Below are 16,914 nucleotides of genomic sequence, written 5' to 3'. Positions count from 1 at the left end.
ATACAGTGCAAACTAATTCCTCCCATCTGAAGCCTGGTACCACTTGGTACATGTAATTAAAAAAAAACCTGAGTGCATTTTTTCCTTCCTCCTTTTCTTCTGGCTCTTTTGCCATGCTGACGCTTGTTTGCATTACTTCTACTTTGAGCTAAATTAAATAGGAGAAGCAGAGTTTTGATTCAGTAGTAGCAATAAATGGGGTTAGCCCGGCATTGATCTGTGTAAAGGGGCCAAAGCTAGAACTGCCAGAAGCAAAGTGTAGTCAGTGAACTCTACAGCACCAAGAGTGACCCTGCAGCTGAATTCCTAGCCCTGATTACAACAGAAAGAGACTTGCTTTCCTGAACAAAGAGTATTTCAGGCAGCAGATTAGCAAGAGAAAGTCTACTTGCAATGGCAGATGGAGGAAATGGACCAAAAATAAGAACCACAGCACACTTCAGAGGATTTTAGAAAGCTTCTGAACAGTGCAAAACAAATGCCTGCCTTGCTCTACATTTCCTGTACACCAGTATTAGGTCCAAATGCTGAAGAAACAATATTTTCCTTCTCCATCTCAGTTAAATAGCTTCACTTATTAAGTGTGCAGCAGGGAAGATGAGCCAAAACCATGTTAAGGATAGTATGCTGAAAAAGTTAGCTTGCAGACTAAGAACTAGGTCTTACAGCCCTACAGAAAGGGAAATCATGTTTACTATAAGAGGAAAGGCTCCTTTTATAAATCGTGTTTAAAATTCAGCCAGCAAATTTATACAGAAGGAGAATTTCACAATCCTTAGGAAACGCAGATCAAATTCACTTGTTCTCTGGGTGTTTGTGCTGTTGTGCAATGCAAAACAGTGAGAGCACAGCAGTAAATCTAGCCTCATGACTATCAAGTTTAATCACAGCATATCTACGATGGAGAACAAAGTGCCTCTTATTCCTGCTGCACTGTGATCCCTCCGGATCTCAAGCCAAGCAGGGTCGGTTCAGGCCAGCATTTGGATAGAGGCCAGCAGAGCACTGGAACTGGCCACTCCAAGGCTGAAGCAAGCTTGCACTTCACTCCCATCAAGACTGCTTCACACAGTAGGAGCGCACAAGGTGTGGGGCACTTGCAGACATCCCTACGAGCATCTTCAATCACTGCTGCCACTGCTTGGGCTGGTCCACTGGCTATTCACAAGTCCTGTATGCAGCAAGCTGTTGAGAAGTGCAGCCCTGTAAAGAGATCTGAGGCTGCTGAGCAGCAATGCTTCCTATCCTCATTTTTTCAATCTGAGGCATCTGGGTGGCATGTCCAGAGCTCACCCTTGCTGGAAACCCTGAGACAGGCCAGCTGCCCATCAGTGTGGCCCTGCTTTTTGTGATGGCTTCACCAGAAGCAGTAGGGACCTCAGCCCCCCAGAGCAGAGAGAAAAAACTAGAGAATCACTCTTGACCACAACTTCACCTTCTACGATATTTTACGATAAATGCCTATTAACACAAGCATTTCCTTAAAAACAAGGAACACAAAATACTGAGCCATGTCAAATCCTTATGAATAAGCCAGTAAAGGTCTTCAGCCCACTGTTTTCCCACAAAGTCCCATAATGGATTTTTGCTTGCTGCTTTACCAAGTAGCAAGGGGCAAGGTGGGGACCCACAGAGGAAAAGGAGGGTGATTTAGTCTGCTGGGGTACTGACAGCCTGCAAAAAATTAAAGTCAGAAATCTGCAAGACGGCACCCTGCTTTTTTAATGCCACTCATTCGGCTTGCCACTCATTATGGGTTGATTGCACCCTTCACTTGCATTTTGTGGTGGCTGCAATGTCAGAGCATGGGACATGTGGTTGTCACGACTGGGAACTTGCTGACTGATTTATGGGGACTTACAAACCCACAAAACCAAAACATATTTGTTATTCACTTACATTCTGAATGTTTCTTTCACCTCTCATTGAGTAAGTCTGTGGCAAATGAAAGCTTATTTCTAACTCAAAATTTGGTTTCCTGTCTGTAGAAGAGAGCCTAAGAGTAATACACCTTTGCTATGGAAATTGCCCCACAATATTCCCCCCCGAACAGCTCGAGGTCAATATATCTATATTGGTAACAGCATCTTGAAATTAGTTGTCAATTTAACTGTTTAGTGGGCACTCAGACATCTCAAATAGATTGGTTTATTATTAAAAGCAGCAATTATTGTAAATTACACTCTTCACAAGAACAACCACCTAAGCTTTAAATACGTTATGATACCTGCTTGACCATTCATTCCCTTTAAATGAGGACAGCTGAGGGCTCGGACTCATCATCACACAGCAAACAGCTGTGCAATTTAGGGCTGCTCTTTTTTAACCACTCCTCTCCCCAAGGCTACCACCCCCACAGCAGAGCTGGCAAAACAGACCGTATGCCCATGCCTCCCATGTTCCAGTTCATAGACCAAACACCACAACTCGAATTGCTGGAGACGACGACAGCACCCAAAAATAATAATCCCTTGACCAGGGTTCATTGTAGCTGCTGAAGCACAGGCACACAGTACCTTCTGCTGACTCTGCAAGGGAGCAAAAGCCTTCCGCAAAGGAGGAGGCCAGCCAAGGGCAGAAACATCAAGCTAAGATTTGCCAGGGCTTGTCTGTCTGAGGACAAAGTCTTGCATTTTAACCATTTTTGGCACATTCTACATTCAGTATTTTCAGGAGCTTTCTAGGATGTTTATGAAACAACTGCAAGGTAGTCAACTAAATTGATGGCGGCACAAACAATGCCTTCCCACATTCCTCTCCCATGCTCTACTGTTGAAATAAATGAAGATGTAGTTTATGTTTCTGTAATTACAGTTTGTTAAAAGGAGAACAGGTTGTTAAGTTATGGTAAGGAGTCCATGAGCCTGTACCCTGCTTTTAATACCACAGCAATGTAGGTAAAAAAGACTGGTCATAACACTACTCAAAAGGAATCCATGCAATGATATCATCCAGCATAAAATGATCTACCTTTAAACTAGTCACATTAATCAAAGCAATCAATTGGAAAGTGTTCTTATAAGAGCTATTTTAATGTAGGTCACATTCAGAATACTGTCATGTTTCAGTCATTTCGTATTAAACACTGAGAGGGTAGTATTACACATTTGGTTTATGACATTTTTGTACCATACATCATCTGCTGTTTGCTTTTAATCCTGCATTTCCCCCATTAAATACTTACAGTATTTATATAGCCTTGTAAAACTCCAGTACAAAAGAATAAGCAACAAGAACTTTTCTCCATACATTACTTACCAACTTAATTATGTAATGTGAAAGGTTTATGCACACCAGCTGGATCTCATTACAGCTAAGTTTCTGTCTTTTTAAAGTGTTCTTTATCTGGAATATTGAAGTCACTAAGAATTTCACTTAAAAATACACTGAGCTGGCATATACACGTTTATACTGCAGGACGCTAACTCATTAAATAGGTTCACAACAAGCCAAGTTTGTGGACACTTATTTCTGAAGTTTAAAATGCATCAGCTGAATTTAAATATTTGAAGCCAACTATGGATTAACTGAACGCTTCAGCCTAATTCAGTCTTCCCCTTTTAAGCATCACAGTAACCAGAGGGATGATACTCCTTATACAATAAGAAAACTAGCAAGAAAAGCAAGAAAGGAAAAGTTTCAAGGGAGCATTGGTATCACCTCCCTACTGACCAGTGCCAAGACTCAGAGGCATGCTGGCTTTATATGCCAAGATCCATCTAAAAAGCAGGAGTTTGAGCTGTGAAGAATTCAATACTAAGACCGTCAAAGAGGTTATTAAATACCCAGCTGAACCAAAGCAAACTTGACACACACTTTGGTATTACCAGTTAGGAGATTCCTGTTCAATCGTGAGGCAAGAATTGTGGTTTAATAAATGCAGAGAACAAAACCAAGCATAAAAAAAAATCATGTGCAGTGATTTTATTTTTGTTGTATATTTGACTGTAATTACTGTCTTAAGTACTTTAATTGCCTGGCATCTCCTCAAGTGCCTTGCCTGTGGGGAGGGGAGGCAGGGCAGTTTATAGTTTGTTATTAATGAATGAAGTACAAACAAGTTTACCTTGTCTGTAATCAACATTCCCATCAAAACAGTTTGAGAGGAAAATGCAAAGGGGTCCGTTCATCCCACAGACGCAACACGATTATGTTAATATCTGCTTTTTAGTTATTAACATCGTTCTGCCACGCCACTTACACCTCAGAGACCTGGCAGCACCTTTATAAGACTCACGTGAGAAGTGTCACCTACTCACCCATTCCTATTCTCTTGTACAGACATCTGCTCTTGGCCAGATGTGGGGATGGGGTACAGGGACAGACACCCCTCAGATACGGCCTCATATGACCATTCTTGTGTGTGTTCTAGGTGAGAAAAGAGGGTGTGCTCTGCGGGAAAATATGTTCTCCTTTTTTGCAAGCAAATCTGTAGGGTCATTTACAATTGCTATGGAATGAGACACATCCAGCCCCTCTCAGCTGGAAATATTTTTTGCCTGGAGAGGAAAGAAACAGGAACAAGTGACGGAAAGAAGTCCATGCAGGATAAAATATACTCGCCTTCTTCATTAAGAAATGATTAGACACAAGAAGCCATCAGTAAAAGTCAGCACAGTTATATGAGGAAGATGGTAAAGCCAGGAGGATGGAGAAGAAAACTGCTATTTTTCACGACTAGTGAAAAATACAGAGTACTAATTTGGCCATTAGTCTTGTTTTTCCACTTAAATTGGTACAGGAATCTGGTACTTTTAGATAACCTCACGTTCACAGACCAGCAGACAATCCAGACAGCAAATGCACCACCTGCAGATCAAGCTTCCCCACACGGCCATCAGCCCATCGTGATGGTCGGCGGCCCACCTCTGGGGTGAGGGCAGCTCTTCCCCCCACCTTGCCACTCAGGCTACCAACAGGAGTGACAATTAGTTTCAGTTCTGGTGGCCTCCTCTGTTGTGAGGATACTTGTCCACTATGATCCGACTGAGACCACTAATTTTCCCATCAGTCACAAAAAACTTGCTTTAAGAACAACTATGACTTTCTGTTACTGCAGATGAGGACTTTCTTCCCCCAGCCCCTTTTGGGCTAGATTGCTGGTACAACCAGATTAGTATCTCTTACCAGCTTTCTCAGTAACATCGCCTCCTTATCCCATTTCCTCCTTATCACCTTTAACCAGCTGGTACACTACCTCCAACACTGCCATCTCCCATCTCTTGAAACACAACTTCTTACTCCCATGGTATCATCCCGCTGCCACGCAGGCAGCATGCCTCTCGCTCCAGGGAGGCTCTTTATGTTGCAGTGGCCACTTCTCATGTACTTTTTTCCACAGTAAAACACAAACCTTTAATTTTCAAGTCACAACAAAACCAGCATATTTCAGTGTCTCCAAAACGCAATACTACTGCTTTTACAACAGTGCTCAAAGCATCCCCTACCACTGCCAACAAGTAGATATTGTGGATCACATGAACACTTCTCCTTGAATAAGTCTCTTATAAAGCGCAAAACCATGTATCTTAATATAGCTGCACAGATCAAGCATCGAAGCAGATGCTGTAAATACTGATCTGAGGTCTCCTACTCATTAAAATGCATACACAGAAACCAACAGAAGAGAAATCTGAAAAGAGCCTGTATAGAAGTTTAAAATATATTTATGAAAGAAGTAGAGTACAGTATGATAGCAGCTTAACTTCTTCTCAAGAATGGGTCACTGAAAGCTAGCACCCAGACATCCACCACCAGAACCAACAAGAAATTCCTCACTTCTCAGAGCTATTTTTCCTTCAGGAAAAAAATGTTTTGATTAAGCACACCACTGAGGCATTTAAGGTTGTCATATATAACATGAACTGACTACACAACAAAACTACAGGCATTAACATACAGAATAGAGTAGCATACACAAATAATTTTGGATGCAGCCAACTATTCATGGAATTCAACAATCCTAGTTATTCCACCAGGAAACTGCGAGCCAGATAAACATCAGAAAAACAAGACTTTCCAACTGTCTCCTCTTCTCTAGACCCCGTAAATCTCCCATCACACACTGGAGCCGTTGTCTCTATTTGGCATCCAGGTAGGATGAAGCTGTCTTTGAAAGCAGGAACCCACTGGGGTTCTTCTCAGAAATTTTATGAAGTAGCTTAAAGATTAATGGAGTAGATGATTAGTTTATACAGCACTTTGATCAAAAACATGTTTGCCCAACTTCCTCCCTGAGTTTTAATAAGATAGGAATGAGAAATTGATCAGGACACTTTAGTTTACAAGGACTATTTCAAGTAGCTTGAGGAAACTAGTTTATTGTCCACCAGGCATAAAAACAAACACAATGCTTGTAAGGCCATTTTACCACAGCACTGACAGTGGATTTCTTTTGGGATACATACTCAAGTACCAATGCTTACTCTGAAACAAAACTCTGCAAGAAACCACTGGCTTAAATGTCATATTTTTTAAGGTTAAGTCAAAAAATCTTTAGATTTCAATTTCCACAAGAGGCAAGAATATACCGCATTTAATTTACATTATACTCATTTTCTTTTAACTAACTTGAAAGTTAAAGAAAACCAAGACTTCCCCTCCACACTTCACTGTTCTTTTATATTTTCCTCTAGCATTTCTACTTTAAAGTCACAAGACCCTCTAGGTCTACCTTTTCCTTGATCAAATCTTGCTTCAGCGCCTACTACATTTGTAATTTAGTGTTAGGAGAGAAGGATTTTTTTAAAAATCCTAATTTCCTCCTCCAGTTTTATCACCTCTTCAAACAGAAGCATTATTTCCCACCCCTTGAATCCATCAAACTAATCCAGCAGAAGCACACTGGTATACAGAAATTAATCTAGTCTCCAAACTGACATGCTGCAACAAGCTAGTTGGTAAGACTTTCTCACCCTGCTTTCTCTCTCTCCTCCTTATTTTCCATTTCAAATTTTTTCCAGATATTTTTCTTCTCACAGGATTCTTACGTTCTGCCTTCAAAATCCTCCTAGCACAGTTATTTAACCCCTGCTTCCCGACCTTCAGATAGGCCAGTAAGCTCACTTCTGCTTTCCTCCCCTCCTAAAATTCCAGTCTTTTCAGATAAAGGAGGTAACAGTTATTTTAGACCACTATCATTAACATTAAAGAGAATAAAGGTTTTCAGATTGAGCCTTGTTTTAGAGCTTTTTAGTTTTATAAAGATCTGGGGGGGGGGAAGACATTTTAGTTTCTCCTTACAGCATTGGGGTTGGTTTTTTTTTTTGAGGAAAACCTGAGAAGACCCAAGGAGCCCAGAGCCACGGGCTGTCGGCAGCGGTGCCCTGCATCCCTGTGGCGGGGCTGCACAGTCACGGCTCTAGCAGCAGCGTTTGTTTGTGCTGGATCCCAAACTGACTCCCCGCGGGAAGGACGGGGCCACAGAGGACTTGGCCACCCCATGTGCCGAGCAAGGGGACGTTGCTGTGAAGGCTAAGGTAGTCGGGTAGTTGTTGCAATTCTGTCACTGGAAATCTTCACAGAAGAATGCCAAAAAAACACCACACCGGCGCATTTTACAGCAACTAACACTGGTAAGATCATAACCCTGTAGCAAAAAAAGTGTCCAGTGGAATGAGTCCAGCACTTTACAGAAATAGAAACGCCTTAATCAGTTAGAATATTCAGCTAAGTTACCAAGCACAGAATGGGAGGGCGTGCGGGTGTGTTGCTTTTCTGGCAAAAATTTGCACACGGGCCTTGTGAAATCTTAAAAAAAAAAATATTATTTATCATCTACTGTACATTTTCCTGTAAGATATGGATTTAGACTGATTCTTTGGTATCTTTCAACAACTAAAACAACACATAACAGCCTCTGAAAGTATCTGCCGTACGTTTTACATGACTGCAGCAATCACTACCATATCATTATCCTGTACTGCAGATCTAGCCTACTATTATGTTAATGATCCTGAATACATCTATTAGCAGTTTGGAAGTGAATATACTGTACTGAAGAAAACTGACTGGTTAAAAATTCCACTTTAGCACAGGCGTGAGAAATCCTTTCCTAATGAATTACCACAGTAAACTTTAAAAAAAGGCATTAAATTATCCTCCTCTGTACCATGGGGATACTTTTGCCATTTACATAGTAGTGTAGTGCTACTTCCATACACCAATGCACTAGCATTTCAAGTAATACTATGTTTAGTATGATTTGAGTCACTCTACATTTCAAACTCGATACCCATTTTGACACACTTGTACTTGCTAGTCATAATGAACCTGGCTTTTCCTTAACTTTTTTTTGGCATTCCTTACTTCTGATACTTTTCTGTGTCTAAAAGTGACAGGAACAGCATATATCTAAAAGTACTTTCAGTGGAAACATTTGTAGCTGAGGTTCTACTTAAGAGATACCAAAAAGCCTCACAATGTTTTATTGGAAACCAGCTGGTAAATGCAGGTGCATTTCAAAAATAATGCATTTAAAAAAAAAAAAAAAAAAAGGTAACTTGCAAAGACTTCTAAAGAGATAAAACCAGAAATAAAGCTGCTTTAGAAGTGTGTCAAATAACCCAAAATGAAGGCAAAACTACAAAGTTCTGACAGGATATTAAAGTTGTTTTTGCTTTTTAAAAATCAAACGGTAACTGTTACCCATGCTGCTTTGGATTGGCAGCAGCTTCAGAAAGCTGATTTTGAAGCAGTTTAAGACTGACACTGAAACCATGTTAGTCCCACTCTGCCTGTTTTATTTTCAAACAGTACTTGTGCAAAAGAACCAGAGTCAAAGGCTAGGGGATTTGCATAGCCATTCCTGCTAAAGAATATAAATTTTTCAAGTGTTGGTGCTGGAAAGAAATCATATTCTACCAACATCAGTCAGTTTGAGAGAACTTAGTTCTCCTCACGTGGCTTCATGGACCACAGAGCTTTGCATTATCCCTTTTGCATCCAAGAAAAGTTACTTTCCCACTCCCAAGTATGCCAGTCACCGATTAGTGTGCATTTCAGAGAGATAGTGGGTTTTTTTTCAGAGAAACTGTATTTTCAAAGAGATAATCATCAAGATACTTACTTCAGCACTACCAAAATAAAAGACGAGAGAAAGCGCAAAATATACTAAAAGGCTAAACAGTTCTTTTTGAATTGGTTATTTGCCAAAACCCACATGGTTAGAGCATCTTATTATTTTTCCCTTCTCTAAAAAGCATTTTAAAGAACCAAGTAGAAATGTGAACCTGCTCTGGCAACAGTCTAGGGAAAGCTTCCAGAAACTAGTGTTATGATAACAGGAAAAAGACAACATGTTTGCTAAACCCAATATGGAAACTAGTACTGATAAACTTGATAAAAACCTACACAAAGTATCATCTCCCGATCACCACAAACATGGTCTGCAATAATTTGCTAGCTAACTCCTGTGATAAACAACTGCAGTATCAGTGTCATATCTGAGATGAGGAGTATGAGCACATAAGCATCCTTTATGTGAGCACTGCTAGTCATAAAATTATTAGAAACATTGGGAAACCTTCAAAAAGGCAATCAATTCAAGCAGGTTTCCTCTGACATTCATGCACCGTTCGTACTACAGCTGTAGGTTTTTCTGCCATGGCATATGTGCCCCCAATTTATACTTTCCAACTTGTCAACCTAACTCTCACAGTTAGGTCCTCCTAATTTGGCATCAAAACTATATGGGTTAATTACGGCACTTCAGACAACTCACATACTTCTGAATAGAGCGATTTCAACAGGAGGGAAGGAGTTTGTCAGGCATGTCACAGGTAACAGCCAGCCCTTGCAAGAAGGGAGGAAGGAGGCTATTTAAGTCCACTTCACCTTCCTCACTCTCTTCCCCACATTTCAGGCACAAGGAGAAAACAGCCTCAACCCATCCCAAGCAGAACTAAACTGAGGAGGGCAACGCAAGCGGATTTCCCCTTCTCTTTCGTGCTAAACCCACAAACCCCATGTTCCCACCCTCGCATCAGCCAGACACACCACACGCTTCCGCTGCTTCTTCTCCAGGGGAGCTTTAAGCCAGAGGATGCTCAGTAATTAACCACTGATGATTTCCTATTGCGCCTAAGAGTTTCAGTGCTCTTCCTTTGGGTGCACTGCAGACACCTCACCTGTGAAACAAGAGCTCACACTGGCAAGGAGAGCACAGGCTTTGCAGCCGGTAACCCTGGATCAGAGTTAAGAGCTCAGGATGACTACACCAGATCTTAATAACTCAAAGTCAAAGCATCAGACACAGTATGCTGTCCTTACTGCAGAACAACCTCTCCCTGCCACTTCTGAAGCCTGCTAGAAACATAGGGAGAAAAATCAGCAGCAGCAAAAGCAGCAGCTATATATATCCCTGCAGTGAGTAAAAGCTCAGGATTCAGCTGAAGGGTGTTGAGAAATCACTCTTGAAATTTCTCCAGCAATCCTTAGTTTTAAACATACATAAATGGACACACATAGGAAAAAAAAAAAAAAAGGAACTTAAAATACAGTGGTATTTTAGGGAAGTCATTCATCTATGCATTACATTCCTGACAGACAGATGCAAAAGTAGTAACAGCATATACAGGCACCAATTCGCAGCTTTGCAGGGAAGCCTGAGAGCTGTGGCTCCTTTATTAGAGCAACCAAGCAAAAGAGTCCCAACTACACAGCCTCCTCTTCCTCCCACTCCCCGTATCAAAAAACAAACTAAAACAAATGACAGCATCATCAGACTTGGTTCCTCGGCACTTTATGGAGGAGAGAGTGAAATGAAGCACTGTGCTAGAGATAAACCCAGCTCAGAAACCACCACAGCACCTCCACAAGATTTTTCGGATAAGAAAACAGAAGGAAAGCCCAAATTCATCCTCACACTTCACATCCCATAAAGAGATTTCTGTCCTCCTCCTTTTGCAATGACAAGTGCTCTAGCCTGTGTTACCTGAACAGCATCTACCCAGCAACTAACCCACCCCCATGAACTACTCCCACTACAAAAAAGCTGTACTCAAACCTCCTCTCCTATGCCCACCTTGGACAAGCTTCACCACAGGATTTATAATCCATTCCTTCCTGCAGATCACATCGGCTTTGTCTTCCTGGACTCCTGTTGTTTCTCAACGTAAAATCATGACGGTATTACAGGAGAAGCATTGGTTTCACACTGCTCAAAAAAGTGATTACCCCTTGCCAAAATATACATGATAACACACTGTCCGAGCTACACTACACCACATCAACACAGTGCACTGCTCAAGCAAGCACATGAAGCAACTCAGACGTCCCAAAGAGGTACTAGCTCTAATATCTATGCACAGGACTGTGTTATATGGAGCTGAGGTGTCCTAAGCATACAGTGAAAAAGATGTTTTCATACATTGGTAAATGAATAGGGCTTAAAAATTTCACTCAATTTCAATTTAATTAAAACAATCTGTCCTAGCTACAGAAGTGTACAGATGAATACAATAGCTAAGGATATCAATTAATTAAGAATTTACTGGAAACGTATATACTGCATCTGTACACTACAACTTTGATTATTTCCCCAAACTAAAAATGGCATTAAGAACACATCAAAGGCACTTGTCCTCACTAGGGATTAAGTCCTTAGCAAGTTTGAAGGTTTTCAGCTAACTAAAACTGGCTGAGCGCAAAAGCACATAAATTTCTAAAAGCCTGGAAGAATAATTTTCCTTGTGGATAATCTCCAAAAAACAACAAGAACAGAATTCAATCGTACATCTTCCAATGTTACTTTTAGATCAAGGTATTATGAGAAGTTCCAATCCCTTCCTTACTCCCCCCCCTTAAATGCCCGGAAGAGACTTAGAAAGCATTCCCTGGAAACATGATTATATATTTTTACTATCACAACACTAATAAATCTCTCCTACATCAGATAAAATGCAGTTACCAACACTTGTCCCTTGAATCCAAAATATGATAAAAAATTATCTTGCACATACATATTTGGCTACATGCCCTTAACAATTTCCTTCTGAAAGGAAGGGTGCATTTATTGCTTCAGAAACAGAAAAGCAAAATAATAAGAAAGAAAGGACACAGGGAAAAAGATGAACAGGAGGGCTTCGAAAGTGACTGAAAATCTACAACATTGCTAATTAGGTTCCAGCTTCTAACACAATAGTGGGTGTACCATGGTCTGTTATCAAGTTTATAGCCAAGGGCACAAGACAATACAACCCCACATTCAATTTAATTACAGCCTATGGCTTTTGCAGTAGTGGTGTGTTTCAAAGGGTTTAAGCACTCATTTATTTCTACACCGTACATGAAATAAGGCAGCTCACTGTCATACAGACTCACCAATTAGACTGAACAGTTTCTGATCTCTTGCTCTCTAGAAGGAGAGCAGTGGGCAATATGAAATCTTTTACAGGATAATCACAGAAGACTTTTTGTTAAAAAAAAAAAAAAAAAAAAAAAGCAGCTCTCTACTGCCTTTAAGTTTGTGCATTTTATCTTTGATGTGCACAGAGGAAGAGTACTGACACAGTCATTTCAGATTCTATAGAATTTTAAAAAGTGTCAAAATACAGCAGCACTTCAGCGATGCTGTTTTTTCCTCCTAATTGTACTGAAAAGGTCATCTTCATTTAAGTTATACAAAACGGATCACCTCTTGCATTCTTAGCATCACCGAATGCTGGACCAAGCAAGTTCTCTGACTAGCTCACATGACGCAGCCAAATAAAAGGAGTCTAATTTCTAAAAAGTAAAAATATTTTGAAAATTAAAGTGATAGTGGCAGAAATCACCATCTGAAATAGTTACAAAATTTACTACCTCCAATATATCGTGCCAATGCAACTAAGAGGACCTGCAAAGACAGCACTGGACTCTAAACTCCATAACCACATTCAGAATTGTGTGTATCGGAACACCATTCTCAGATCTTCTGTGAAATACTCTCCTGAGTCACCTTAAATCAACTTTCTCCCCAACAGCTGATCCAAAATGCACCCACTTCAGTCTAGGAAACAAAGCCCAATTCCCTTCAGTGCATATACTGCCCTCAAAGCTGTATACAGAATCACTAAGCCTGACCTCTATGCTGCTTTTCTTGCACTCATCTTGGGAAACATTCATACGCCTACCAAACTTCATGTTAGTTTTAAGGAACATAGCCTGGGATATCCTACTGACTTCAAAAAAACTCCCATCTCTGTTAAACGATCTTTAGAAGCATTCAGTTACAAACACTGATTTCCACTGAAGACAGCAATAGACAGGTTTCATTTGTTTCCCTATGGAGACTGATAACAAAAGCTGTCTTTGGTGACCATGTTTGACACCTCTGCTACCTTATCCCCCACTTCCCAAGGATTTCAGAGCAATTCTGATGATTATCAGATATAATAGGTCCCTCCTACGATTAATCACTTCCCGCATCTGTAACCTGGTAGAAGATGAAAATCTTCCCCGCTTAAGAAAACCACAACCAACCAAGAAACAAACAGTAGCTCCCAAGGTAGCCACAGTTTCTTTAACTGTAGGTTAAAGTTCCTTGAACCCTGATGCTTTACGATTTTAATCTCAGTGCTTCTTTTAAAAAAGACATCAAGTAAATCCTGGATTTTCTTGCAACCTGGGATAATCCATTAATCAAAGAGGAGGGCACTAACTAGGCAGTAGGGCAGCCAGTACTAACCTCTGAAACCAGATCAACAGAAGTACTTGCCACAAGAATTAACAACGTATTTAGCAGTCATCAGTCTTAATAGCTACTGTACTTTAAGCCTTTAAGATAGGTATGTTGCCTCATCTATTGTATGCATAGAAATAAAGCCTCCCATCCTAACACGGCCATCCTAAGCATCCTTCCCCGAAGCTGTCTGAGTTCTCCTACCCTGCATACTCTGAAAGCACCTAACAATGGTTCTGGGCAGAGTACTACAACCATCTGTACAGAACAGAAGACTTTTTTGTGGCCATTTTATGGAAGTGGAGGATGTTCCCAGATCAAGCAGAAAGATTCTTATCCATCCTCAAAACCAAAGACTTTTTCAAAAAGAGCTAGACTAATTTATTACTTTGCTTTCTTCCAAGTTGTGCCTGCTGTCTACTCATATTCCTCATGTGCTACTGTTTTGCCTTCTTTTGCAAAACCTGCAGTCAGAACTAGATTTCTGGTTCTGGTCAGAGTAAGCCCTTCAAAGAGAACATAAGGCACCAAGAAGATATGGGCCAAATTAAAAAAAAAAAAAACAACAAAAAACAAAAAGGACAGCTCTGGATTTAAAGCAGGAGGAAAAAATGTTTAAGGATTCCTTGGAACAGCCAAGATAAATGCACGAGTCATGTTTTAATGACTGAGTGTTCGGTAGATATCTTAATATCTGATGAAACTCTTCACAAGCAGCCCCGAGAAACCCAGCTGAGTTAGAGAATCAACTTAAGAAAAGCATTTTTAAATGACAAAACTCTCCTCACCCATGGCAGAAGTCAATCTATTTTCCTAGACCTATTTTTGGGTATTACTACTGTAGTAAGTTCAGCATGTACCAGATTTATAAATCTCAACAGCTACCACCACATTGTAGCATCAAAAGCTTAAACTTTAGCTATTGTTCATCTTTCAGTAACACGAGAGATGAACAACAGCCAAATTACAACCCTCTGTCATCAACTTGAACTGAAGTACTGCTGTCAGTGGCAGGAAAATTGCTGCACTTCAGAGCAAATAAGGACTGAAAAGAAAGTTGTGCCATGATGGCACAGTGCTGTATGCTTAAAATACACTCTATAAATTCTGCTCGCAAGGCTGCAACCTAAAGCAATAGTACATTAAACGTTCATCTTGATCCAACCTTTCCCTAGCTCTGGAGGAGGCGCCTATAAACCCAGCATTGAAAAGACATCTTGGGACTAAAACAAAAGATGGGAGCGACCACAATAGAAAAGCATAAAATTAACATACTTGATCCAAACACTTGAAGTTTGTAGTCAGTGCAAACTGAAGACAACCCATTTGGTGCCTTCATTTAACCTCTGACACACCTCGCCTAATGTTCTCAATGCTATAAAAAAAGAGCACGCATGCACATCCTCTCATCACACCACCAGTTTTTCACCAGGGTATTGTACAAGTCCATGAGGGCAGCAGAATCTGTCCCCTGGAAAAATAATTACAAAGATGACCAATAAGCCACAAACTTATGACCTTCATGTTTTCAAGGAATCACTAATATTTGTAAACAGTGAAATTTAGTGTCACATTACTTGATGAGATGTATTCAGTAAAAAGGCTTGGAAAGTCTTTGTTTATAATTAAGCAACAACGATTGAGGGCCAGGGCATTTCCTGGGGATTAATGACTAGCTGGGAGAGTGGACGGCTTGAGGCAATGCCTTGGGCTATTAACCCCAACCAGTCATTAATTTCCCCAGGAAATGCCCTGGACCTCGATTAGCGTAACTATTATAAAAGGAGGTAAAGTTTAGCATTAACGTTCTCCCAAAGAAACCTATTCCACAGCCAGTATGTTTTCATTTTGTCATATACCAGAAGAAATGCATAAGCTAAAACTGACACAAAAAGAATTGGTGATTAAAAAAAAAAAAAAAAGACATTTTTCTTTCTCCTAAAGACTTAAATTAATGAGTTCTGTAGTGAAGGCAAGATTCAGCTACAAAAGTGGCTGGGCAGCTTGTTTAGCTCGTTAAATTGTGAATGGAGATGAACATTTCCATATAATTACTGAGAAAACCCACACTGCCTAGTATCCTTACTGATTGCTCATTTTCTTTCTTGATACACTTAAGAGAACAGCACGCGCCTGTGTACTCTATCATCTATTTTAGATGCTTCTCCCTTTCTCCCCACAGCCCGCCACTAATGAGAATTACAGCTCCAAATGCTTCAGCGCAGCTCTGCAACAAACAGTTACAGCAGCTGGATTTCTCCTCGACTAAGCATTATGCAAGTGTGGAGAGATTTGTGGGCCGGGGTAGATCAAGCTCTCCAACCTGATGACTGAAGGTACCAAGACACCTCATTTAGTAGGTTAAAGACACACGTACTCCATTACTGCTAACTGGATCAGAACTTCTCTATCCGGTTCCCCTCTTCCCCTTCCTGTACTCACGTGTGCTGGTGCCCTAAAAAAAGCTAAACTACACCTGAAGTTTCAAAATTAATTTCAAGGTCAATTAAAAGCAAGGAAAAGAGGAGTCTAGGGTTAAATACAGTGAAAGAGCATTAGCTTATACCTGAAATAATGAGCTAGAACAAAAACATTATCTGCACATAATCAAGCCTCTAAGCCATTCAGAGACACCAGATACACACAGCAGGAGATCAAACTACAGTACTCCACTGAAGTGGTCCAAAAACACCCCCTGCTAGAAAGGAGAGGTCACAGGTATTGTAAAGAACATAGATGCTTATGCAGGCATTCACTGGAAGCCCCCCCCCCCCTCCAATTAGCCTTCAGGCTGGTTGATTAGCTGGCAAACTCTTTGAAAGGGTCAGTCTGTCCAGAACTGGTATTTCCACTTGGGAAACAGCTCAGGCATGTCATATACCTGTGCTCACCCAGCGCCTCGCTCTCCGGCCGACGGCTGCGATTCCTGTTATTACTCGACACAAGAATGTCAGAGGGGTTTTGTAATCGTGTAGGGCAGCCAGCAGTGAAGTTCTTGCCTGAAACACGGTATTTTATGGGGCACAACGTAACTGCATACGCTTTACAGATTTCGTTAGAATGACTTCCAAACTTCAAGCCAATTGCAGAAGCGCAGCGAGTCTTTAATTGAAGTAATTTAGCTCCAGCGCTCGAGCACCTGAAAGGAAAGTGCTGTCGGAGGGGATGGGGAACGGGCACCAGCACGTGCCAGCACACAGCAGAGGGGGTTCGCAAGGCATTAAGGCACAGCTCAACAGCGGTTTTGACAAGAC

The 16,914-nt window shown here is 40.9% G+C and overlaps 1 protein-coding gene across 6 annotated transcripts in view; it reads right to left on the bottom strand.

Moving 5' to 3' along the window:
* Nucleotides 1-16,914, bottom strand: part of KCTD1 (potassium channel tetramerization domain containing 1) — a 102,986-nt gene that overhangs the window by 49,539 nt on the left and 36,533 nt on the right. The window contains exon 1 of one of the 6 annotated variants that reach the window (XM_074899044.1): nucleotides 16,542-16,618. The exons of the other annotated variants lie outside the window; for them this stretch is intronic. The gene's annotated coding sequence lies outside the window, so the exon portion shown is untranslated. Of the gene's footprint in view, nucleotides 1-16,541; nucleotides 16,619-16,914 lie in introns of those variants that run through there. 6 annotated transcript variants of the gene reach the window in all.

The sequence above is a fragment of the Athene noctua genome, chromosome 2 (genome assembly GCF_965140245.1).
Source record: "Athene noctua chromosome 2, bAthNoc1.hap1.1, whole genome shotgun sequence".
NCBI classification, from domain to species: Eukaryota; Metazoa; Chordata; class Aves; order Strigiformes; family Strigidae; genus Athene; species Athene noctua.
The sequence above is the reverse complement of the archived record's forward strand: the minus strand, read 5'-3'. Positions and strand labels throughout refer to the sequence as shown.